The 27,021-nt window shown below is 41.0% G+C and overlaps 1 protein-coding gene across 6 annotated transcripts in view; it reads right to left on the bottom strand.

Annotated features, from left to right (window-relative positions):
* The window catches only part of SRPK2 (SRSF protein kinase 2), a 235,775-nt gene that overhangs the window by 207,614 nt on the left and 1,140 nt on the right, over window positions 1-27,021 (bottom strand). The window lies entirely within an intron of this gene.

Genomic DNA, 27,021 nt, shown 5'->3' on the forward strand with positions numbered 1-27,021 from the left:
GCGTCCGGAGCCTGTGCTCCGCAACGGGAGAGGCCACAACAGAGGGAGGCCCGCATACCACAAAAAAAAAAAAAAAAAAAAAAAAAAAAGTGTAACCAGTCCGCCTTTGCTAAGGAGCTGAAAAATAATTTCTCTAAGCTCAAACTTACTCTCAGGGAGTCTCGAGGGCAGGATGTGTTCACAAGTTCATAAACAAAAGACTGTAGGAAAAAGTAAGAGTGATGTTTACAGTAGGTGGGTAGAAGCCTGTGAGGAGGCCTTGGACACCAGATATGCCTCCAAGGAGCTACTGCAAAATAGCAAACATGCATAAAATTTGTTATTATTAGGATGAACACAATATTTTAGCAGTACCAGAGTCCAGAAAATCTGCAGAAATTTGCCTTCAGCTGTCAAGTTCACTACCAGAACTTAGGCTCTCTGGAGAAAAAACCCGTATTTATCTCTCATTTCATACACATGTATTGACTCACCATAATGAGTGTATTTCCCTTTTAGCCCTTAAGCACTGGTTATGAGTTTCCTATTTTTCAAAAAGCTATACTTCTTAGCTTACAATGTCATATCACTCCACCTTTCAGTAACATTCTCACCAGAGGTTGGCTAACTTTTTCTGCCAAGAGCCAGATAAATATTTCAGACTTTGTAAGCAAATGGTCTCTGTTGTAGCACAAAAGCAAATAGATAATATGTAAACAAATGAATGTGACTGCTTTAATAAAACTTTACTTGTGGACACTGAAATGTGAATTTCATATAATTTCCATATGTCACAAAATTTTCTTTTGAATTTTTTTCAATCATTTAAAAATATGAAAACCATCTTACATGACAGGCCATGCAAACACAGGTGGCAGGGCTTATTTGGCCAGCCTGCTACCGTTTGCAGACTCCTGCTTACACCCTCTTAAAGGTTCAACAGTACAACCCTTCCATTATTCCTTATTTCTACAGCACTACAATTAACTTTATTTTCAAGTCTTTTTGCTAAGCCCCAACTGTGTGATGGCCTCTAGGTAATGAACAATTAAGCATTCTTCTGACCTAAACACATTCCATTTCACCCAAATTCGCACTTTGGAAGAAATAAAAACAACTTGCTTATCTAGTTTCTGATTTAAAACACTGAAGGAAGGAAAAGGGGATTTAAAGTAATTGTGTAAATGGAACAAAGAACAATGACAACACTTATATTGATGTCAAGTGTTAAAAAAAGAGTCCATTATGATGAATCTCAATTGTCAGTCCTAATTTCTCTCCCACAGTTTCAAAGCTAAAAACTAAAATGCAGCTTTTGAGTTTGCTAATGAGATATTCTAAACTCATTCTCACATTTTAAAGAAGTGCACAAGACCAGACTAAAGAAATGAATAATATAACCAAGTATATTGCAACAAATGAGAAAATACTATATATAAGGAAAAGACATTCTATTGTTTAACAATTAGAAGTTACAATGGAAATAAGGTAGAAAATATCTGAAACAACATATCTTGTGAAGGATGAAAACTTTTCTCACATTCATTCATACATATTTATTTTATGCATGAAGAAACTAATGTGTTTAGAACACAAAGTCAGGTAAGAAACGGGTGTCTGAAACAGAAATGGCCTGTGACCACATGGGCCTAAGTTCTCCATCTGCTCTGGCCAATAACACAGCCACTAGCTGCAGTGACTATTGACATTTTAATTAACTAATATTAAACAAAATTAAAACTTCAGTTCCTCAATCGAACTAGCCACACTTCAAGTGCTCAAGAGATTGCTTGTGGCTACCATATTGGACAAGACAGATAACGAACATCTGCACCATCACCCACCACACAAAGTTTTGTTGGACAGAGCTGGTTTACAATAGTTACATACTTCCCTTTCTCTGCTGACTGAAACATAAAAATGAAACTTAACTTCTCCCTTTCATCAAAAGGAAAGTGTAAAATGTTTACCACCTGCCACCTACCGTATGGGAAGTACCATGTAAGTCTTTCTGTACAAGTATTTACTATATTAAAAGCTGAAAAAACCTTCTTCCTAGGATAACTCATACAGCAAAATCATCATCTTGAATGCTTCTACCAGGGTTCAAAAATTTTACAACATTCTGGAAATGAGTATTTCATCAATAACTATTTCAACCTCCTTATTAGCTTTAAACCACTCTCAACTGTAACTTTAATATCCTCAACTACAGTATTCTCATTGTCCTGTAAAATGAAGAATTCTCAATATCACTCTGATTATCAAACGATTCTCTTTCAAGTGGAAAACAGCTTCTCCTTGTCACCTCTGCCCTATGCCTAGAATACAGAAATCACTCAAATAATTGTTGCATGAAAGGTCAATGAACTCTAAGTCTTTCCGGTACTGACAAAAACAACACAAAAGCCAGATTCCATTTCATAACTACTGGTATTCAAGAAGCTTTAAGTCCTTTTTTTAAAAAAAATATAAACTTATTTATTTTATTTTTGCATTGGGTCTTTGTTGCTGTGCACGGGCTTTCTCTAGTTGCGGCGAGCGGGGGCCATCCCTGGTTGCGGTGCGCGGGCTTCTCACCACGGTGGCTTCTCTTGTTGCGGAACACGGGCTCTAAGCGTGCGGGTTTCAGTAGTTGTGGCTTGCGGGCTCTAGAGCGCAGGCTCAGCAGTTGTGGTGCATGGGCTTAGTTGCTCCGTGGCATGTGGGATCCTCCCGGACCAGAGCTCGAACCCGTGTCCCCTGCACTGGCAGGCGGACTCCTAACCCCTGCACCACCAGAGAAGCCCCTTTAAGTCTTTTTAAAAAAATTTTTATTGGAGTATGGTTTATTGACAATGTGGTATTAGTTCCTGCTGTACAGCAAAGTGAATCATTCATACGTGTGTGTGTGTATCCACATTTTTAGATTCTTTTCCAATAAAGGCCATTACAGAGTATTGAGTAGCATTCCCTGTGCTACACAGTAGGTCCTTATTAATTATCTATTATATATATAGTAGTGTGTATATGTCAATCCCAATCTCCCAATTTATCCCTCCCTCCTCTTTCCCCCCTGGTAACCTTAAGTTTGTTTTCTACATCCGTGAGTCTATTTCTGTCTGTAAATAAGTTCATTTGTACCATTTTTTTTAGATTCCACATATAAGCAATTTCATATGCTATCTGTCTTTCTCTTTCTTCACTCAGTATGATAATCTCTAGGTCCATCCATGTTGCTGCAAATGGCATTGTTTCATTCTTTTTTATGGCTGAGTAATACTCCATTGTATATACGTACTACACCTTCTTTATCCATTCCTTTGTCGATGGACATTGAGGTTGCTTCCATGTCTTGGCTATTGTAAACAGTGCTGCAATGAACATCAGGGTGCATGTATCCTTTCAGATTATCGTTTCTCTGGATATATTCCCTGGAGTGGGACTGCTGGATCATATGGCAGTTCTATTTCTATTTCTTTAGGGAACCTCCATACTGTTCTCCATAGTGATTATACTAATCAAGCAGCTTTAAGTCTTTGCTGCTCCTTATTTTTTATGGCACCTTGTTGACTGTAGGATTTAAATGGCACCACACATTGGTGGACACAAATTTTCTGGTTCCTAAAAATCAAGGACTTAGGTGCTTCCCTGGTGGCGCAGTGGTTAAGAATCTGCCTGCCAATGCAGGGGACACGGGTTCAGGCCCTGGTCCAGGAAGATCCCACATGCCGTGGAGCAACTAAGCCCATGCGCCACAACTACCAAAGCCCGTGCACCTACAGCCCACGCTCCACAACAAGAGAAGCCACTGCAAGGAGAAGCCCGCGCACCGCAACGAATAGTAGCCCCTGCTCGCTGCAACTAGAGAAACCCGCGCACAGCAACAAAGACCCAATGCAGCCAAAAATAAATAAATAAAATTAATTAATTTTTTTTTAAAAAATCAAGGACTTACTAAAACTTGAAGTCTACAAGGGGAAAGAAAGTATTACACACCACCCCAGAACTATAAAATTAATCTAAAATTTTCAGTTACTTAGCTATGAAATAGAGTAGATTTAAAATAAATATATGTAAATACAATGGAATATTATTCAAACTTAATAAAGAAGGAAATCTTGTCACATGCTACAACATGGATGAACCTTGAGGACATTATGCTAAGTGAAATAAGCCAGTCACAAAAAGACAAATATTTCATGATCCCATTTATATAAAGTAGCTAAAGTTGTCAAACTCGTAGAAAGTCAATGGTGATTGGTAAGGGTAGGGTGAGGAGGAGCTGCTGTTTAATGAGAATTTCAGTTTTCTAAGATGAAAAAAAAAGTTCTAGAGTTGTATTACACGTGCTAGTTATTAATACTACTGGACTGTACGCATAAAAAGGTTAAGATAATAAATTTTTTATGCTATGTTTTTTTACCACAATAAAAAAGTGAACATGTATGAACCACAGTTAACCCTTGAACAACGCAGGGGTTAGGGGCGCAGAGCCCTCCAAGTCTTGGCTACTGTAAATATGTAGTGCTGCTACAAACACTAGAGCGCATGTACCTTTTTGAATTAATAGTTTTAATCTCTTCCGGATATATACCCAGGAGAGGGACTGCTGGATCACGTGGTAGCTCTGTTTTTAGTTTTCTAAGGAATCTCCATACTGTTTTCCCTAGCAGTTACACCAATTTACATCCCCACCAACAGCATAGGAGGGTTCTCTTTCCTCCACACCCTCTCCAGCATTTATTATTTGTAGACTTTTTGATGACAGCCACTCTGACTAGTGTGAGGTGATAACTCATTGTGGTTTTGAGTTTCATTTCTCTAATAATTAGCGATGTTGAGCATCCTTTCATGTGCCTACTGGCCATCTGTATGTCTTCTTGGGAGAAATGTCTATTTAAGTATTTTGCCTATTTATTTATTTTTTTATTTATTTGGATATTGAGTTGTATGAGGTGTCTGTATATTTTGGTCACACCAGTTGCAAATATTTTCCCCCTTTCTGTAGGTTTTCTTTTTGTTTTGTTGATGGTTTCCTTTGCTATTTTTAAGTTTGATAAGGTCCCATTTATTATTGCTTTTATTTCTTTTGCTTGGGAGATTGACCTAAGAAAACATTGCTATGATTTATATCAGAGAATGCTTTGCCTATATTCTCTTCTAAGAGTTTTATGGTGTCATGTCCTATACTTAGGCCTTTAAACCATTTTGAGTTTATTTTTGTGTATGGAGTGAGGGAGTGTTCTAATTTCACTTATTTACATGTAGCTGTCCAGCTTTCCCAACACCACTGGTCGAAGAGACTGTCTTTTCTCCGTTGTATATTCTTGCCTCCTCTGTCCAAGATTAACTGACCACAGCAGTGAGGGTGAGTTTATTTCTGGGCTCTCTATTCTGTTCCATTGATCTATATTGTCTGTTTTTGTGCCAATACCACATTGTTTTGATTACTGTAGCTTTGGAGTGTAGTCTGAAGTCTGGAAGGATTATGCCTCCAGCTTTGATCTATTCCCTCAGAATTCCTTTGGCAATTCTGGGTCTTTTGTGGTTCTATATAAATTTTAGGATTTTTCTCGTTCTGTAAAAAATGTTATGGGTAATCTGATAGGGATTGCGTTAAATCTGTAGATTGCTTTGGGTGATATGGCCATTCTTAACAATATTAATTCCTCCAATCCAAGAACAAAGGATATCTTTCCATTTCTTTGAATCATCTTCAATTTCCTTTATCAATGATTTATAGCTTTCAACATATAGGTCTTTCACCTCCTTGGTTAAGTTTATTCCTAGGTTTTGGGTTTTTTTTTTTTTCTTTCTGGCATGATTTTAAACAAGTTTTTTTTTGTTTGTTTGTTTGTTTTTTTTACTTTCTCTTTCTGGTATTTCATTGCTAGTGTACAGAAACAAACAGATTTCTGTACATTAATCTTATATCCTGCTATCTTGCTGAATTCATTTATTAGTTCTAATTTTTGTGTGGAGATTTTAGGGTTCTCTATATAGAGTAACTGTCACTTGCAAATAGTGACAGTTTGACCCCTTCCCTTCCAATTTGAATACCTTTGGTTTCTTTTTCTTGTCTGACTGCTGTCGCTAGGACTTCCAATACAACATTAAATACAAGTAATGAGAGGGACTTCCCTGGTGGCGCAGTGGTTAAGAATCCACCTACCAAGGCAGGGGACGTGGGTTCGACCCCAGGTCCAGGAAGATCCCACATGCTGCGGAGCAACTAAGCCCATGCGCCACAACTACTGAGCCTGCGCTCTAGAGCCCGTGAGCCACAACTACTGAGGTCCGCGGCACCCTAGAGCCTGCGCTCCGCAACGAGAAGCCACCGCAATGAGAAGCCCGCCACACCACAACGAAGAGTAGCCCCCACTCACCGCAACTAGAGAAAGCCCATGCACAGCAACGAAGACCCAACCCAGCCAATAAATAAATAAAATTTTTTTTAAAGTGGTGAGAGTGGGGATCCTTGTCTTGTTCCTGAATTTGGCAGAAAGGCTTTCAGCTTTTCATCTCAACCATATTTCTTACACATGACAGAAAACTGGCTCTAGAGCAAACATGATATAAATTTTTCTAAAGAGAACATAAAACAAAACTTATGTACTAAATTATTTACAATCATCTCCAAAGAGATAACCATAATTTTTGCTGCTATTGAAACTTTCTTTTAACTCTTATATAAAATAAGCTAAGACCTTCACAAAAACATTTTACTACAAATATACTTTAACAATACTGTATGTAGGTAGTGTCCAGTTGTATTTTTCTACTATAGCAAACAGCAGTGCAATAAATCTTGTCTCTGTCATTTTACCTTATTTATTTATTTTTAAAAGTCAGTTTTTGGTGGTTTTTTTTTTTTTTTAAGTATTTATTTATTTATTTATTTATTTTTGGCTGTGTTGCACGCTCAGGGCACGTGGGATCTTCCTTGCAGCGCGGGCTTAGTTGCTCCGCAGGATGTGGGATCCTAGTTCCTTGACCAGGGATTGAACCCGTGTCCCCTGCACTGGAAGGCGGATTCTTAACCACTGGACCACGAGGTAAGCCCCTCTCAGTCATTTTAAAAATTAAAAAATCAAATGTTTTCATAACAGCACCTAGTAAAAAAAAAATGAAAATCCTAGTTTCTAATGAGTGCAACGTTTCAATTTGGGATAATGAAAAAGTTCTGGAGATGGATGGTGGTGATGATTGCACAACAATGCGAATGTACTTAATGCCACTGAACTGTATGTACAATTAAAAATGGTTACAATGGGGCTTCCCTGGTGGCGCAGTGGTTGAGAGCCTGCCTGCCGATGCAGGGGACACGGGTTCGTGCCCCGATCCGGGAAGATCCCACATGCCGCGGAGCGGCTGGGCCCGTGAGCCATGGCCGCTGAGCCTGCGCGTCCGGAGCCTGTGCTCCGCAACGGGAGAGGCCACAACAGTGAGAGGCCCGCATACCAAAAAAAAAAAAAAAAAAAAAAAAAATGGTTACAATGGTTTATGATATATATATTTTACCACAATAAAATCTCAGGTTTCAATAAGAAGAGGTTATATGTATGTCATCTGCAATAGTTTATGAACCACTATTAAGAAAAGTCAGGGGCTTCCCTGGTGGTGCAGTGGTTGAGAGTCCGCCTGCCGATGCAGGGGACACGGGTTCGTGCCCCGGTCTGGGAGGATCCCACGTGCCGCGGAGCAGCTGGGCCCGTGAGCCATGGCCGCTGAGCCTGTGCTCCGCAACGGGAGAGACCACAGCGGTGAGAGGCCCGCGTACCGCAGAAAAAAAAAAGAAAAAAAAAGAAAAGTCATATGTGATGATTTGCACAATTAATCCTAACCTACCACTAACAAAGATATCTCAAAGGTCTCAATTATTCACTAAAGATAGAATTACATCACAACTGGAAATTTCCCTTGAAAAAGAAAGTTTAGAAAACCAAAACAGTTTCAAATTGGTCCATACAAATGGCATATATTAATGAGACTATAATCACTTGGCAAACTTACTTATTAGTAAGTCACACTACGTGGTACAGAATAGTTTGAAATATTTTCTAACCAAACTAGTTCCTTACAATCAGGTGATCTATTTTTCAAGAGTTTTATTTAAAGAAATATACTTGACCTTGCCAAAAACACATGACGTAACATGTGAAACAGGGAGTAATAACAGCAGCATTAAACTATAATCATACTTTAATACCCTATATAATCAGGGATTCTTCATAAATATCCATGTGAAAGTCCTACGGCCAAGTACTGGGTAAAGGCCAAGAAAGAAATAACAGAATGGACACAAGCAGAAAGAGAAGAGTCTTAAAGTCACTATTTATTAAGTTAACACCTGGCTTAATATGTGCAGGCATCACGCTAAATATGTCACATGAATTCTCAATTAATGCTCACAGTAACCCTGTGGGATACTTTCATTAATCCTGTTTCACAAATGAGGAAACTGAGGCACCAATGGGTTAAACCAGGGGTCCCCAACACCCGGGCCACAGACTGGTACCGGTCCGTGGCCTGTTAGGAACCAGGCTGCCCAGCTGGAGGTGAGCGGCGGGCGAGGGAGCAAAGCTTCATCTGCATTTACAGCCGCTCCCCAGATCCCCACCGCTCGCATCACTGCCTGAGCTCAGCCTCCTGTCAGATCAGCGGCAGAGCACGAACTCTACTGTGAACTGCGCACGCGAGGGATCTAGGCTGCTCGCTCCTTATGAGAATCTAATGCCTGATGATCTGAGGGGGAGCTGAGGTGATGCTAGCGCTGGGGAGCGGCTGCAAATACAGATTATCATTAGCAGAGAGGTCTGACTGCACAGAGACCATGATAAATCAACTGCTTGCAGACTCATATCAAAGCCCTAACAGTGAGTAGCAAGTGAAAACAAGCTCAGGGCTCCCACTGACTCTTCATTATGGTGAGTTGTATAATTATTTCATTACATATTACAATGCAATAATAACAGAAGTAAAGTGCACAGTAAATGTAATGCACTTGAATCATTGCAAAACCATCCCCCCACCCCTCCCACACGGTTCTGCGGAAAAATTGTCTTCCATGAAACCAGTCTCTGGTGCCAAAAAGGTGGGGGACCACTGGGTTAAACAACATGCTCAAGATCACACAGTCACTAAGCAGCAGGACTGGGACACGAAGCCTACACCACTCTGAAGTGCACAGAGCCCATCTCAGGTGCTGTCTACTTGCTATCACCTTTAAGACACACTGTGCAGTAGACGGCAGTGTTATGACCCTTGGCTCCCTAGAGGGGACAAACATTCAGGAAAGATAAACCACGTTCTCAGTGGACACGGCAGCAAGCTGGCTGGAATCCAAGTCTTCTGACTCCTCAGCCAGGGCCTTTCCTCTTCAGTGTACCTGACACGTGTGGTAGTTTTAAAAATATGTTCATCACAAATTATTTAATACAACTCTCTTCAAAGGGCAGAACCTAACACTCCCCTCAGTAACTCACTTTTTTTTCCTGATAGATTTTATTTTATTTATTTTTAACTGTGTTCCAGTTTCAAGTGCCTCACTTCTAACAAATACAATGTGGCAGAAGTGACAGGTGTGAGACTTGCCAGAGTAGGTCATAAAAAGCACTGCAGAGTCCTCCTTGTTCTCTCAGCTCCTCACTCTGGATGAAGCCAGCTGACATGTTGTGAGGACACTCAAGTGAGGACACTTGCACACGGCGAGGAAGCAAGGCCTCCTGCCGCCAGCCACGTAAGCAAGCCCGCGTGGAAGTGGCTCCTGCAGCCCCAGCCCAGCCTTCGAGTGACTGAAACCTGAGCCAGAGCCGCCCAGCTACGCTGCTTCTGAATGCCCAACCCTCAGCAACTACGTGGCAATAAATGTTTGTTTTATTAAGGTACCATGGTTTGTGGGGGTTTCTTTTTCAGCTTTAAGTATAACTGACAAAACTGTTAAGATATTTAATGTGTACATCCCGGTAATTAAGCCACTATGTTTTAAGGCAATTTGTTACACAGTAATAATACAAACAGGAAGGAAAACAAGTATCTCACACATGACCCATACCTTGCCATCAAAATAACAGTGAGAATTCAACTATACTTCAATTTAAAAAAAACCTAACAGAGAAAAGTGTAGGTTCGGCAGGTCACCTGTCAAAAGAAGCTGTGGACTAAGGGGCAATTTCTCAGACTCAGTTTTGCCCTGTGTAATATGACAGATGATAATTTTTTTATTATTTTAAAAATCCTCCCCATTCTACAATAATCTTTCCATTATCCTACCTCTTAAGAGTCACTCTGAGGATTACCTGGAAGAATGTGTCCAGCACTTGGCGTGATGCCCAATATGCAGCGAAAGCTCAGTAAATACTCACCGTAACTAATCTTATTTCTTTAACCTGCCCTTCACTAGCAGCTTCCCTTAGACTCTTTAAAATTTCCCAATTCTCAGTAGGGAGCACCTCCATTACCGACCTAAGCTGTCCAATAGCCTTTTTCACGGGTCTTCATTTACCTCACTTACTCCCCTGCTCTGGCTCCCGGAGAATGAACTAATAGTAACAGGGGTCCCTCCTGGCCGCTGACAACTGCTGCTGCTCCTCTCCCTGCTCCTCCAAATGCAGGCTATCCTCAGGGTCTCTCCTGGGTCCTCTCCTCTTCATTCTCATACCCTCAATGATGACTTTTGCAGATGCTCTCTGACTCCGAAACCTATCACAGCCTCTACTTCTCATCTGAGTCACAGATCCCAATTTCCCCAGCTCAAGAGCCCCACATGAATGTCTCACAAAAACCTCAAACTCAACAAAATCTGAATTTTTTGCATCTCCCCTTACTCCTCACTTTCCCCCCTTCTTCCCATGCCCAGCCCTGCTTCTCCTCCTGTGTTAACAGACCAAACTCTGTGAAGTCAGAGGATGAGATGTCCAAAGTGTTATTAAAGTCTTCCCCCTTCTGCTTTCAATAAATGTATAAGGCACTGTGTTAGGTGCCAGGGATACAGGGCAAGCTGGACACACCGCCCACCAGGAGCTCACAGGCTAGCATGCTTCCAGTCAGCTGCTGAGCCCTAACGATTCCTCTGTGCAGACTTCCGTGTCCATCTCCACCTTTCCATTCCTACCGCAGCCACCCCTCCTCTGGCACCTGGACCACTGTGATAATGTGCCCGTGTTTCTCCCTTCAGTCTCTGCCACCACCTCAACCCATCCTTCACAGAGCTGCCCATTCATTCTCTTTCTCAAGCATGTGATCCTGCTATTCAGCCCCTCAAAAGTCTGCAGTGGTTCCCACAGCTTACAGCAAAAGTCAGAATTCCCTCACATTACCTCGATGGCACTCCGTGATTTTTCCACTCAAATTACCTTCTGCACCCTGCTATACACTCCACGGGTACACTGACATTTAGGACATCTCATTCTCTCCCTAACACTCGCGCCTGTTTACTAGCTATTCCCTCAGAATGTCATGGCCTCTATGAAAATTCCCTTGTGTAGCCATCCGAATTAAGTGATCCTTCCCTTATTTTACACAGCACAATGCCTGTACCTCTGTTTGCTATCAACCTCTTCCACTTTCTATCACTGTTACTTGTTTACTTGCCTGTCTCTTTGAGTAAGTCATAAATCCCTGGCTGCCACTAATTAACTTGGCAATCCTGATAAATCATTGCATTATCTAAAGTTTAACTTTCTCATCAGTAAAATGAAGGGTTAGATTAACTAACTGCTAAGTAACTCCCAACTCCAAAGTTCCATTAAGGATGAGTCTTATTTATCTTTGAAAAAGGCAGAATAGCACAGCTCTAAGCTTGGTCTTGGTAGTCAGACAGGTGGTTCTGAATCCCAGCTCTACAACCTACCAGCTCTCAACAATGGGCCTGCTACTTAACATTTCTGGGCCTCAATTTCTCATCTGTAAAATAGAGAATAACTAGAATTCTTACAGTTTAAAAAATTTTTTAAACAACCGCTTTAGTCAGATATAATTCACAGATCACACAATTCACCCATTTAAAATATACAACACAACGACTTTTGGTACATTCACATAGTTGTACAACCATCACCACAATCAATTTTAGAATATTTTCACTACCCCAAAAAGTAACTCATATCCATCAACAATCACTCCCCGTTCCCCCCAGCCCTAGGCAATCACTATTTTACTTTCCATCTCTATGGATTTGCCTCTTCTAGGTATTTCATATCAATGGAATAATATAATATGTGGTCGTTTATGACTGGCTTCTTTCATTTAGCAAAATGTTTTCAAGGTAAACGTATGTTGTAGTAAGAGGACTTCATTTTATTGCTAAATAATATTCCATTGTGTGGATATACTATATTTTGTTTATCCCTTCAGATGGACCTTCAGTTGTTTCCACCTGGCCATTAAGAATAATGCTGCTCTTTCAGTTTTAAGTAATAAGAAAATGCAACTCAACCTGGCTGAAGCAGAAAACTAAAAGTCCAGCAGGCAGCCCTTGCTTCAGCACAGGTTTAAACATCATCATCAGGACTGACTTTTTCTCCATTTCTTGGCTAGGCTCTGTTCTCCGCTCATTTTTGGTGACAAAATGGCTTCAATAACTCCATTTCACAACCTCTCACAGTCATGCCAATAGGAGAAAGCAAAAGCCCTGGGGTTAGCTCTGTGTGGGCTGTCTCGCTGTAGCCCGAGAGTATAAAACAGTAACTGAAACAGGCTGTGATCTATCCTTGGGAAATGGGGAAGGGACACAAAGGATGTGAACCAAAAACAGATAAGAGATAAACCCCACACAAAACTGAGGCCTCTTTCTGGGAGGATAAATGGATTCTGAACAACTGAAAAATTTTAAAGCTCAATTCTTAAAAACAAAAAAATAAGTAAATTTTAAATAATAAAAACCCAATTTAAGGTTGTGCTGAAAATTAAAAATAAATGCATATTAAGCATTTAGGAGAATTAATAAATGTTAGCTGCTACATTAGCTATTATCTGTATTAGATGAACCACATGAAATTTGATGGAATTTGACTTTTAAGAAAAAAAGCCAATTTCATAAAGCCCCATGTCAATATATACTCAGCTTAAAATTGTCATGTTCAGCCTGCTCTTCCATAATGAAATGTAAAACTCAACAGAAACAATGAGGCTTATTTTCAAAATTTTTTAAACTTCAGGTTATAGAGTCAGAGTAATTTCTCTGCTCTTGCAGAACATATGAGAGGCAAAGTATGGGAAAGGGAAGTCTCTGAGACCAGTAGTCTGCAAAGCATTTCCTACACTAACAACAATACGTACTGTGGTTCAGGCCTCACAGCCACCTTAATCCTTTATTAGCCAAAGTTCTCAACTCAGTCTATTAAGAATTCTTTTCATGGGAAAACATCACTTTGATTTCTTAATATAAGCTAACAGGAAACTAGCACTCCTTTAACAAAACGTAATTTTTCCATCTTGCCCAAAATACATTTATCTCATAAAACAAGGGTTAACAAATGCTTATTTCCCTCTTGGACACAGTCTAAACATGATTTAAAAATAATTTTTAAAACTACTACCAGGATCACCTATTCCTTTTATCACATGTCTTAGTCTCCTCTCTGTCCCCTTGGTCTAGTTTCAAATTATAGACCTAGATAGAGATCACCTGTTATGAACAATGAATACTTTCTTCATGATTTCTAGATCTGATGGTAATTTTGTTGCTCTAACTCACTGTGAGGACCTATGCTTACACAACATTATCTCCTATCAATATTAGAGCATGAGCCCTTCCTTCCTTATTCCTGATCAACAGTAAAGTCTCTGCTCTGCTTTGCCCCCCCAAATAAATAAATAAATAACTTACAGCAGTTATTACTGAGAAAAATAAAGATTTAAGCTGGCTAAAATAATTAAAAACATATTCATGTTTAGATGCTTAAGAAAATTTTATAATAATTCCACAGTTTTCCTTTTTGCCTATTATAAAAATTCCTAAAATACAACTGAAACACCATAAAATAACTAATAGCTGCCACTTACCGTTTACTATGTACCACACACACATATTACTTTATTTAATCCTTACATTTATTCTCTGAGAGGTATTATTAGCTCTATTTTAAGAAAAAAAAATTGAGACTTAGAAAAATTAAGTAATTTATCCAACCCCACTGAGAAAAGTGATGCCTTCAAAACTTGAACCCTGGTCAGCTGCCTCTGACAACAATATCAGCCTCAGCAAAGAATATTCAAAGACTGATCAAACTTTAGGAAAAGGGGAAACTATTACTTCTTCTCGGCTAAGTTGGGGAAGTGAGATAGCCTTTGCCTACACCAAGTAAGAGGAGTCAAACGTTAAGAGTAAAATTATACAGCTTAGGATCCTCTGAAAGGTAAATGTATCCTCGCATGTCCCTCAACTTGATCGCAATGACACTGCAGGTAGTGAGCAACAGTGGAGCCAAGGGGAAGAGAAGAACAGGTCTACTATTACTGTTATACCTACAGGGTGCGGATTACTGCAAAGAGGATATGGAAAGCCTCAGCCTTGTAGCTACTGAAAAACAAAAACGAGTTTTTAAAGCTAAGATAGAAAACACAGTTAAAACTTTTTTTTAAAACTGTCTTACTGTATACTAAAATTTCCTACATAAAGCAACTTCTATCTCACTCCTACCATACAGGCACATGATAAAACAGTCCAGGCCCTTGTGACATATTAAAAGTAGTCTCAGGCTTCCCTGGTGGCGCAGTGGTTGAGAATCTGCCTGCTAATGCAGGGGACACGGGTTCGAGCCCTGGTCTGGGAGGATCCCACATGCCACGGAGCAACTAGGCCCGTGAGCCACAACTACTGAGCCTGCGTGTCTGAAGCCTGTGCTCCGCAACAAGAGAGGCCATGATAGTGAGAGGCCCGCGCACCGCGATGAAGAGTGGCCCCCACTTGCCACAACTAGAGAAAGCCCTCACACAGAAACGAAGACCCAACACAGCCAAAAATAAATAAATAAATAATTTTTTTTAAAAAAAAGTAACAAATGTTCAAGTACAATTGGTGTCTTTTAAAAAAAAAAGTAGTCTCCAGAGAAAGAGAATACATTTTCCTTCTTTTTTTTTAAAATTTATTTTTATTTTTGGCTGCATTAGGTCTTCGTTGCTGCGTGGGCTTTCACTAGTTGCAGCAAGCGGGGGCTTCTCTTCGTTTTGGTGCACGGGCTTCTCACTGCGGTGGCTTCTCTTGTTGCAGAGCATGGGCTCCAGGTACGCGGGCTTCAGTAGTTGTGGCACGCGGAGTCAGAAGTTGTGGCTCACAGGCTTAGCTGCTCTGAGGCACGTGGGATCTTCCCGGACCAGGGATCGAACCCACGTCCCCTGCACTGGCAGGCAGATTTTTAACCACTGCGCCACCAGGGAAGTCCCAAGAGAATATATTTTCACCTTTCTTTTTCCGACAGTAAAGGAAGGAATTTAAAAATAAAAATTTAAAATTTAAAAACAAAGTTCTTGGCTTCCCTGGTGGCGCAGTGGTTAAGAATCCGCCTGCCAATGCAGGGGACACAGGTTCGAGCCCTGGTCTGGGAAGATCCCACATGCCACGGAACAACTAAGCCCGTGCGCCGCAACTACTGAGGCCGCAAGCCACAACTAGTGAAGCCCACGTGCCTAGAGCCCGTGCTCCGCAATAAGAGAAGCCACTGCAATGAGAAGCCCATGCACCACAATGAAGAGTAGCCCCCGCTCGTAAGACTAGAGAAAGCTCATGTGCAGCAACAAAGACCCAACGCAGCCAAAAATAAAATAAATGAAATAAATAAAATTATTTTTTAAAATATATAAAATAAAAATAAAAATAAGGTTCTTGGGAATTCCCTGGCGGTCCAGTGATTAGGATTCCGTGCTTCCACTGCAGGGGGCCAAGTGGCGCGGCCAAAAAATTAAAATTAAAAACAAACAAACAAAAAACCCCCACAACTCCAGAATGACCTTTGGCTCCCACTGAATTGCCTTCTTCCCACTTTCTGGACAAATCCTGAGTTTCCCTACTGACTTCTCTCAGCCAATCCCAGTCAGACAGTCCCCCAACCTAAGAGATGGTTGATACAACAAAAAGTGCCTCAAGTGCTTTGAAACCCCATGTATTCATGCCGTAATCTGCTTTAATAGATCTTTAAAGTCATGTAGTTTCTCCCTCTAGGAAGGTATGAAACAAAGGAACTTTGGATAACAAAATGTTCATCACCTTCTGTGATGATAAAACTTCCAGATGACCCCACAGTTGAAACACCGCCATAGCATTTAACAAACTAATAAACAAACAAAAACAAAACAAAAAAACGTTCTTGCAATAATCTCTCTTTAGCGGCTAAAAAGTTTACCTTCTGTTTAGTCCCAGAATGGCTTGATTTCTGCAGACTAAATGGTAGTTTCAAAAGCCAGTGAATCAGAATCTAGGACTCTAAACCAGCACTCTAAACTGGCTCAAGTACTAAAAGATAATTAACTGTAATCAAGTAACTGCTTCTTCAGTCACCCTCACTGCTCCTTCACTGAAACTTCTCCACTGAGACAGAAAAAGAGGAATAAAGACCTGAAGAATTTTAAGCTCTGTTCCAAGAAGCTGCCTTGGGAAGCACTACAGAGGATGAGGGAAAGACCAGGTGGTTAGGACCAAGCCCTCACCTGCCAATTCTCCCAGAATAGAGCCACTTTCTCCTCTTTACATGGACCAGAGCTCTATGTAAAATTTTATTTAAAAAGCATTCTGCAGGAATTCCCTGGTGGTCCAGTGATTAGGACTCCGTGCTTTCACTGCCAAGGGCCCAGGTTCAATCCCTGGTCGGCGGGGGAAATAAAAAAGCATTTTGCTACTACAAAGCAAGAGTGAAAAACACTTGTTCAGGTGCTGTCTAAAGTCCCGGCAACTTCACTGCGTTCTCAGATTCACAGCCTTATGCAATAAATTTCAGGTGTGAAAGACACAATTTCACATCAGTGCTGCAATTAATGTTCAGTTACATTCTATTTTAGGATAAAACACATCATGCACACACACCCCACCAAAAAAAACTTTCAATGGGATATTCTAAAAATAAAAGTAATCAATAGGATAAGATTCCCTGTGTAAGTGGTGGCAATAGCTGACTGACAGCAGAAACAATAGCAGCAAGCTGTGTTCCTTGGATGCCAGAAGCAACAACAGCACCTGCTGACCAAAGAAAGCAGCCAGGTACAGGAGTCCCAAGAGCCAGGCATTGCTTTTCAGCAGATTGTCTGTCTTATCTCTACCACATCTCAAACTTCTGTTTCCTGGGGTTACAGAGGTATCCCTGGGTTGCAGTCTGTCTTTACTCCTTCTCCCATCCTGCCTAGTTCACACAATCGTCTAGAGGCACATCTACTACACTGAGGTACTACAGGGGACATGACACCCACACGCCACTCTCGGCTAAGCTAACAGTCTTGTGTGTCACAACCAAATTTAAAGCCATCAACAATCTCATCCAGATGTTCCCTTTTGTCCCTATCCTTTTAGGCTCCACATTCTAAGACCCTAACTAGAGAATTCTAATGCCTAAAAATATTTACATTAAGAATATGTCCAAGAATTAGCTGAAATAAATGCACTCTGGAATTAAAAGGCCAATTAATTTTAAACTTAGCAGCAAAACAGTTTGACTATAAAGATATTCAATGTGGAAGTGAATTCAAACATCAAGGACAACACATTACATTTTGTAGGATTTATCCAGTAAGGCTAAGAACTCAGCATAAAGTATCATATATGCCCAAGTATAAACCATGGTCTTTTCCCAAAAATTATCCCTCAAAAAAGAAGTAGTTCCCTTAGATTCTAGTCCTTATAAAGCCTTTATAATGATAGACTGCTCTCTCAAGTACCTTATTTTTAACGTAATAAGGCAAAAAAAAATCTTCAAAAGGAAACAAACAATCAGGATTACAGTAATGCTAGGCTTGATGGCAGAGGGTAATAGAATGACCATTCGTAGAGGACCCTGACTCGGAGGAGTCTTGGTCAGACCTAGAAGAGAGGGTAGGAGGAGGAATGAAACACTCTTCACTGACTGACGATTGATTAGGGAACTGTCCGAAATCACTTTAATCAATACTAATTTGGGAGACATCAACCCAATAAAATCAATTTTAAAGGAGAGAAATAATTTCAACACATTTTTGGAATTATTCCTCCTCATTAATGCTGCACACAAGCCTTTTTAAAAATCAAGTCAAGGGCTTCCCTGGTGGCACAGTGGTTGAGAATCCGCCTGCCAATGCAGGGGACATGGGTTCGAGCCCTGGTCTGGGACGATCCCACATGCCGTGGAGCAACTAAGCCCCTGCGCCACAACTACTGAAGCCTGCGCTCTAGAGCCCGAGAGCCACAACTGCTGAGCCCACGTGCCACAGCTACTGAAGCCCGCGTGCCTGGAGCCCGTGCTGCGCAACAAGAGAAGCCACCGCAATGAGGAGCCCGCACACCGCAACGAAGAGTAGCCCCTGCTTGCTGCAGCTAGAAAAAGCCTGTGTGCAGCAACGAAGACCCAACGCAGCCAAAAATAAATAAATAAATTTATAAAAAAAAGAAACTACATATCATAACTAAACATTTGACTACTCCATCTATATCTTTAAAATTTATACTTTCAAGTTGTATATAATTTTAAACTTTTCATTGGGGAGTTAGGGGACTTACAGCCAAGGCTATCTTATATTCGGGTACATAAAATATCTGATAATACAAACTCTATGTGCAATGTTCCCCTGGAGACATACACAACGGAATAGAGCACCCCCGCCAAAACAAAGGAAAGAAAGAAAAAAGACCGGTTAATAGCCAGCCACACAAATCACTCTAACGCCATCAGACCGCGCTACCTTTAACCTTGGCTGACAGCGCTCCTGGAGTCAAGGCAGGGTACAAGCTTAAAAACCTGGCAACTGCAGGTAATAACTTTTTTACTTGTTTTGAAAACAGAACACAAGATTTGGTGGTAAAAATCTGGGGACCTGTTAGACCTTTGATACAAACACAGAGCAAGACAAAAATCTCTTTAATTCTTAGTCATCAACACAAAAAATACTTTATCTACCTGGACCAGATGATGAGACAAAGATAGGTAAATTCTTCACAAATTGTCAAGTTTAAAAAAAGAAAAAAGAAAGAGGGAGGCAGGGAAGAAATACTAACCCCTGAAATATAAAGGCCATCAATGATGAACTAAAAATCTAATGAACTCTTCTCAAATCTTATTCTCCTTAAACTTCCCTATCCCATTTATTGCTATTTATCTTCTTAAAACTGATCTTTAGCTTCCCTTCTCTTATTTTGTCCAATGGCATTCTCCAAGTTTCAGGCTCCAGCCCTCTTCTCTCCTCCCCCTTCTCTTCAGTAAGCTGATCTTGCTGTCCTAATTGTCCTCAAAGGTGTATTCTAATCCCAGCCTCCCATCTGCATACCAACTCTCCTTATCTTCCTTTAGGATATCTGTCACTTCAAATACAGTGTGCCTAAAACAAAATCTCTATCCCATCTCCAACCAACTTCTTCCAACTCTTAGTCTTCATTAAGTGTAACATTTTCAGTAAAACTGTCATTGTTTTTATTGCTTTCCTCTTCATGTCCCATAATTAGTTAGTTCTAGCCCTGCTGACTCTTCTTTAAAAGAACTTTTCAAAATTGGAAGTCTTAAAGAGGTTCACTGTCTTGGACTCAATATTTCCATTTCTAAGATTCCACATAATCTGCGAAAATCTGAAATGCAGACAAAGATATTCGCTGAAGTATTATAATGCCTGAAACAGTAAACATGTTTCCAACAATAAAGAAATATTTAAACAAATTAAGCAGTTAAGTAAATTAGAATATTACTCAGTCATTAATAATTGGTTATGAGAAAAAAAAATTTTAACTTCTTTTTAAAAAATATTTATTTATTCATTTATTTGCCACACCACATGGCATGTGGGATCTTAGTTCCCGGACCAGGGATCGAACCCAAGACCCCTGCATTGGAAGCCCAAAATCTTAACCACTGGACCGCTAGGGAAGTCCCAGTTATGAGAAAATTTTAAGGACATTAAAAATGTTAATGACAAAATGTTAAATAAGGAAAGCAGCATACAAAATCATACACGAGATGATTAATTAAGTAACAAAAAAACACAGGGATGAAAAAAAGACTAGAAGGAAAAATACCAAAATATTAACAATGTCCCGTTTGTGAGTATCTTTTTTTTTTTTTTTTTTTTTTTTTTGCGGTACGCGGGCCTCTCACTGTTGTGGCCTCTCCCGTTGTGGCGCACAGGCTCCGGACACGCAGGCTCAGCGGCCATGGCTCATGGGCCCAGCCGCTCCGCGGCATGTGGGATCCTCTCGGAACGGGGCACGAACCTGTGTCCCCTGCATTGGCAGGCGGACTCTCGACCACTGCGCCACCAGGGAAGCCCCCATTTGTGAGTATCTTGCTGGATGGTGACAATGTGAGTCATTTTTGTTTTCTTTTTTTTTTTTTTTGGCCTGGCGGCAAGGGATCTTAGTTGCCCAACCAGGGATTGAACCCAGCGCCCAGGCACTGAAAACGCCAAGTCATAACCACTGGACCACCAGGAAATCCCTTTGTTTTCTTCTTTATATATTTCTATAGTTTCCAGATATGGTACGTAATATTTTAAAAATCAGGAAAAAAAGGGGACTTCCCTGGTGGCGCAGGGGTTGAGACTCTGCGCTCCCAATGCAGGGGGCCTGGGATTGATCCCTAGTCAGGGAACTAGATCCCACACGCATGCTGAAACTAAGAGTTCTCATGTCACAAGTGAGGAGCACACTGGCTGCAACTAAGGAGCTAGCGACCCAGAAGTAAGGAGCCCGCCTGCTGCAACTAAGACCCAGCGCATATAAATAAATAAATAAATCTACATTTAAAAAAATAAATAAAATCAGAAAAAAGGTAATTTTTTAAATGTGTTTCCAATTCAAGACTTGTCAGGTCTCCCTAAATTAATCCTCAAAGTCAATATTATTTTAAACTAAATAGCAAAAAGAAACTGGAGAAGGAACTCAGAAATATAATCTTAATAATATGTAAGAACTGCCAAAAAAATTCTGAAAACAAGAGTGACAAGGTGGGAAAAAAAAAAAAAGAGTGACCAGGTGTATATAGGAGATGTGGGAGAGCCCTTGCCCTACCAAAACCTAAAATGTACTCAGAATTACAGTAAATAAAAAAATAGGGAACTAAAGTGGAAACAGAGTAATCAACACCTCAATACTCCTACATGGAGAGATGCAACAGAGCTGGGGTGACCAGCCAAATCATTTAGAAAAAAATAAGACAGCAATAACCAAAGCCTAATAACCACAGCCAACCTTTACTGCACACTTACCACGGGTCCACAACCTTGGGGCCAAATGTCACTGCATTTCAGTTTTTTGGATTTTCCAAGACAATATGGTATTGGTGCCTATTTCATGTACTATGTAAGACTGCAGCAAGGTCTAGGAGCATGTTTTTCAAACATGCAGCCTACAGCCTTCCTGTTCTCAGAGGAAGAAGAGATCCTCCTTCCGTACAACACAAACCTGTGCTCTGATCACATCCCCTCCTGTCAACTCAGGGCTTTTGCTCCAAATTCCCCTTCTTGTCAGTATTTTCAACCTCTCCCTTTCTACTAGCTCCTTGCCATTCGCTTACATTTGAGAGGGAAAAAAACACTTCTCAGGAACCACTCCCTCACTACCTTTTCTCCTTTACACAAAGAAAGCTTATTCAATTAGTAACCTTTTAAAAAGAAAAAAAAAAAAAAAAAAAAAGACTACTGCTGTCCTCCCATTCACTCATAGGGCTGCAGGCTCCCTGAGGCCAAAAGCACTGTGCTGAGACTACTCCAGGTGTGGGCTCTAATGATCTCCTAACTGCCAAAGTCAAAGGCCACAATCAGGGTTCATCTCGGTTGAATTATTCTGCAGACTGTGCTCTTCCCTTCTTGAAATGCCCTTGGTTTCTGTGAATCAACTTTCTCCTGATTCTCCTATCCCTCTGGCTCCTCCTTGACCCTACCTATGGCTTTCTTCTCTTCACATTCAACACCTTCAACCAGCTGCCACCAACACTATACCCAACAACTTCCATTTGCATTCCTAACCAGAGCTCTCACCAGCGCTCTAGCGGTAAACACTCACCAATGTCTCTAACGGGAAGCGAACCACACACCTGTAACTGCCTAACAAAAGCCATCATTAGCTTTTCCCAAAACTGCTGCGCATTCTCTAACTTGAGGAATGGCAACACCATCCACAAATTTAGCTAATTCAGAAACCTGGGATTCATCCTAGACCCCTCCCACTCTCCTCCCACATTAAATTGGACACTAAATCCAGTGAATTCTAGCCCCTTAATACCCATCAGTCTCCTGAAGCTGGATCTCTTTCCTCTAAGCCATTCTCTACACAGCAGATAGAGTAACCTTTCTAAACATCTCAATCTGTACCCACAGTAATGAGCCCCACTCAATGCTCACCACACCCTGCACCCCAGCCACACTTCCCTGCTTGACATTCCAAGAACACAATCATGCCACTTACACCTCCACATGTTTACACCAACTGCAGCACTGCTTTTGCTTGCAAGGCCCTCATCCTGCCCCCTCCTATTTACTTGGGAAATTATTACCGGCTCTTCAAGATCCAGTTTAACACAACTCTGTGAATCTACTAAAACCTATTGAACTGTACACTTTAAGTAGATGAACTGTATGTAAATTATATCTCAACAAAACTCATAATTTTCTGTAAGAAAAAAGACTCACCATCCGATTTTTTTTAAATGGGCAAAAGACAAAACAGGCACTTCACAAAACAGAAATTTCAAATGACCAATAAACATACGAAAAGATCTTCAAAACCATCACTCAGGCAAATGCAAATTAAAACCACAATGAGGTATCAGTACATACCCAGAAGAGCTAAAATTAAAAAGAATGACACGATCAAGTATTACAAAGACGTGGAACAATCGAAACTTCACACACTGCAGGTGGGAGTGTAAAGCAGTTCAATCAAAACTATTTCATAATAAAACTGGGAAAAAAATCTCTGCAATTACTACTAAGACTAAGCATACACCTCTTCTATAACCTAGCAATCCCACTGCTAGAGTATATCCCCAAGAGAAATAAGTGCTAATGTCCACAAAAGGACATGTACAAGAATGCTAACAGGGACTTCCCTGGTGGCGCAGTGGTTAAGAATCTGCCTGCCAAGGCAGGGGACACGGGTTTGAGCCCTGGTCCCGGAAGATCCCACATGCCGCGGAGCAACTAAGCCCGTGCGCCACAACTACTGAAGCCCATGCGCCTAGAGCCCGCGAGCCGCAACCACTGAAGCCTGCGCACCTAGAGCTCATGCTCCGCAACAACAGAAGCCGCCGCAATGGGAGGCCAGCGCACCGCAACAAAGTGTAGCCTCCGCTAGCCGCAACTAGAAAAAGCCCGCGCACAGCAACGAAGACCCAATGCAGCCAAAAATAAAGTAAAATAAATTTTAAAAGACTTTTTTTAAAAAGGGTGTTAAAAAAATAATTTATAACCAAAAAGTGTTAAAGAACCCAAATGTCCATCAATGAATGGATAACTACAACACAATAATATCAACACAATGAAATGTTACTTGGCAATACAAAGGAATGAAGTACCAACACATACTACAACATGGATGAACCTTGAAAGCATTATGCTAAGACAAAGAAACCATACAGAAGATCATATGCTGTACGATTCCATTTATATGAAACATCCAGAATAGATAACTTTATAGAAAGAGAAAATAAATTAATGAATGCTGGGGTCAAGGGAGAATGGGGAATGACAAACAAGTAGGGGTTTTTTTGGGGGGGTGATGAAAATATTCTGGAATTAGATAATAGTTGCACAACTTTTTGAATATACTAAAAAAACAGCAAGTTACACACTTTACAAACTAAATTCTTAAAAAACAAATTTTATGGTATGTGAATTATGTTTCAAGAAAAAAGTTACATGTGAGGAAAAAAATCAATAAATACCAAAAAAAATTCTTTAAAACATTTTATACATATGCACAGGCCCCAAAGCAAAAATCTATCCCAAGCCATGTGATTAGCTAATTCTTAAGAATTAGGTCTTCCCTGCTAGTTCTTCCCTGCTGCCTGTTACAAAGCAGCACAATTAATAATTAGCAAACTAAACTCACTGGAACAATCTGACAAGCTAACAATCTCAGTTGAGAAATCTTAATCTTATTTCTGACAACTACAAATTCTAGTGTTCTAAAAAAGCTGCCTATAGGAACTGGAGCAATTCACAAAAGCTCACAGAATTGAACTGAATTAAAATGAAGTGCCACTTGCACTTACAAGAATATAATGACAAAAGTAGATCATATTACATCAAGCCAGGCCCATGTAGTCACATAATTCAAGTTTGGCAGTCATTATATTAATATAGTTTAAAATTAGATCTATTACTCTCTTTCCTCCTCTGGAGAATTAATCAAAAAGCAAAAACACTGGGCATCAGGAGACCTGAATTCTGGTCCAAACTAAGCTAGATGTGTGACCTTACCCTCTATCAGAGCTGTCCGTAAAATGAGGAATACCTCCGAGGCTACGAGTCTCCTGAAGTCCCTCTACCATCACCTCTCCCCTGTGCCACTCTGTGTACCCAGAGTCAAGTCATAATGGTTTCCCCACGTACTATGGAAGGCCAGCTCTCGGTTTCTACTTCTCCCCACCCCCTATAATCCATTCTCTACATTGACAGCCAGTACTCTTTTCAAAACAGGAATCAGATCCTGCCACTCCCATCCATATGCCTCCCAGCAGCCTACAAGGCCAGGCCCTACCCGTTCTGACTCCTCCCCCCTCACCATCCTCTTGGTAGCACTCTAGCCACTCTGACCCTTGGGTTCCTCCAACATTCCTAGCCCATTCCTCCCCAGGGCCTTTGCCACACTCCCATCTCCTCAGCCTTATTCTAACTTCTGTTCAAATGTCACCTCCTCAGAGAACTGAGTGTGGATTCTGGTCCCAGCCTACTGAGATTCAACTTAATAGCTGGACATGTTACTTAATCATGCTGTGCCCCCGTTTCATCTGTAAAGTGGTAGCAACAGTGCCTACCTCACAGAATTATCACAAGGGATAAACGCATGCAAAGCAAGCAGCAAACTGACTGGCACAGTTTTCAAATGTCATCTATCACTATACTTAAGGCACCCCATCTTCATTTTCTCCCTATCCCTTAGCACTGTCTGGAACTGCCTTAGTCATTCGCTTTAGGGTTCCAAAACCCCCATAGAATGTAAGCTTCGTGAGGAGCTTGCCTTGTCTTGCTCAAAGCTCTACTACCATTTCCTAGGAAAGGCATGCACATACTTGTTGAATATATGAATAAATCAATCACATCAAGGACTCCTTTAAAATAATACTGCCTTGATTCAAAGAATTAAGGGAAAAACTGCCTCAATCAAACAGTTATGTAATGCGGCTGGTCTCCTCCTGGTCCTTGCAGACTGACCAGTTCATTTAGTCACTGGCTGAGGGATTTCTGTCAAATCTAGTCACATAACTACAATAGACAACGAAAAAAAACTAATAGATTAACCTGTGAGAGTAGAAGTTGAATACTGTGGATATATGCTAATTCTCTGTAAACATACCACATAAATCCAAACTGCAGAACACCAAAAAAGGCTCTGGCCATTGGGAAAGTCATACCCTGAAATATGAAAATATGAAACATACACTGACTTTAACTAAAACTGTTTTCCTACATGTACGTATATATATAAAACATACACAGATATATATATCCACCTACACACACACAGAACCATCCCCAAAACTAGGGGGATGCTTTTTTCAACTCCTTTTAACTTTTCTTAACAAAATGGCCTACGTGGGAATAAACGTTTTGAACTGAAAGTTGTGACCCAACTCAGGAGCCTAAACATTACAGTTCTCCTTACTTATGGACTAAATTTCCGTCGTTCACCAAAGGAAATCCCAAATATAAGGTTCTGATTACAAGCATTAATTTTTAAAGCATCTAAAACTAACAAATATCCATTGAGATTTAACATATTAAGAATCCAACATCTAATTTTTACCCACCAGGTCAAGCCCTTAATAAATATTTTTCCCTCACTCTAGTTTTTTTTTAACTGTTTTTTTAAGAAAGGCTTTATTATGTCGGTATCTACATTTTGTGAAATCCTTAACATACTTATATTTCGGGTTATATTCCGGTTTGAATGAACACAAATCCTGTCATGATGCATCACATTAGTAATGACTTAGGCAGTTTTCACAGACGCCACCAATGGGTATGAAATTCGCCAGGCTGAGACCAAAGCGAAGAAGGGAAAAAGCCTAGGAATGCTGCAGGCTAGTCCCCCAAAGAAAACAAACCAACCAGAAATGCTTCGTGATTTTATTTAAAGATGATCACGGACGATCCCCATAGTACCAAATATATACCACACAGTTATTTCTTGCTCAAATGTAAGAGTGAAGCCACAAATCTAGGAGGAGGAGTAATCTACGCTGGTAGATTCTTCAAAATTAGGAAAGGGAAAGGAGACGCGGCGGCGCTCTGCGGTCTCGGAGCCGCTCTCCAGGAAAGGCTTCCCGGGCGCCGGCCGCTCCCACTCCGGTCCGCGGCCAGGCTGGAGGTGGCTGGCGGCTGGCATGTTTGAAATATCACCACCCTATTCATCGCCTCCCGGCACAATGAGGCGCTGGGCAGCCGCGACGAGGACCGCCCGCGCACACGCCCACCCGCCCCGCGCAGCCCGAGACCCGGGCGCAGCCGCGTCGCAGCGAAGTCACGCTCGGCCCGGGCAGAAAGTTTCGGAAAAAAACCCAAGCGCCGAAACGCACAGGTCTCAGAGCTGAACTCGTGCCAGGAACACGCCCGAGGCAAACCACTTGACAACCAGCTCCGGTTTTCAGCAGAAAGGCCGAGAGGCGGGGGCCAGAGAGGAAGAGGAGGCAACACACACACACACACACACACACACACACACACACACACACACACACA

The sequence above is a fragment of the Physeter macrocephalus genome, chromosome 5 (genome assembly GCF_002837175.3).
Source record: "Physeter macrocephalus isolate SW-GA chromosome 5, ASM283717v5, whole genome shotgun sequence".
NCBI classification, from domain to species: Eukaryota; Metazoa; Chordata; class Mammalia; order Artiodactyla; family Physeteridae; genus Physeter; species Physeter macrocephalus.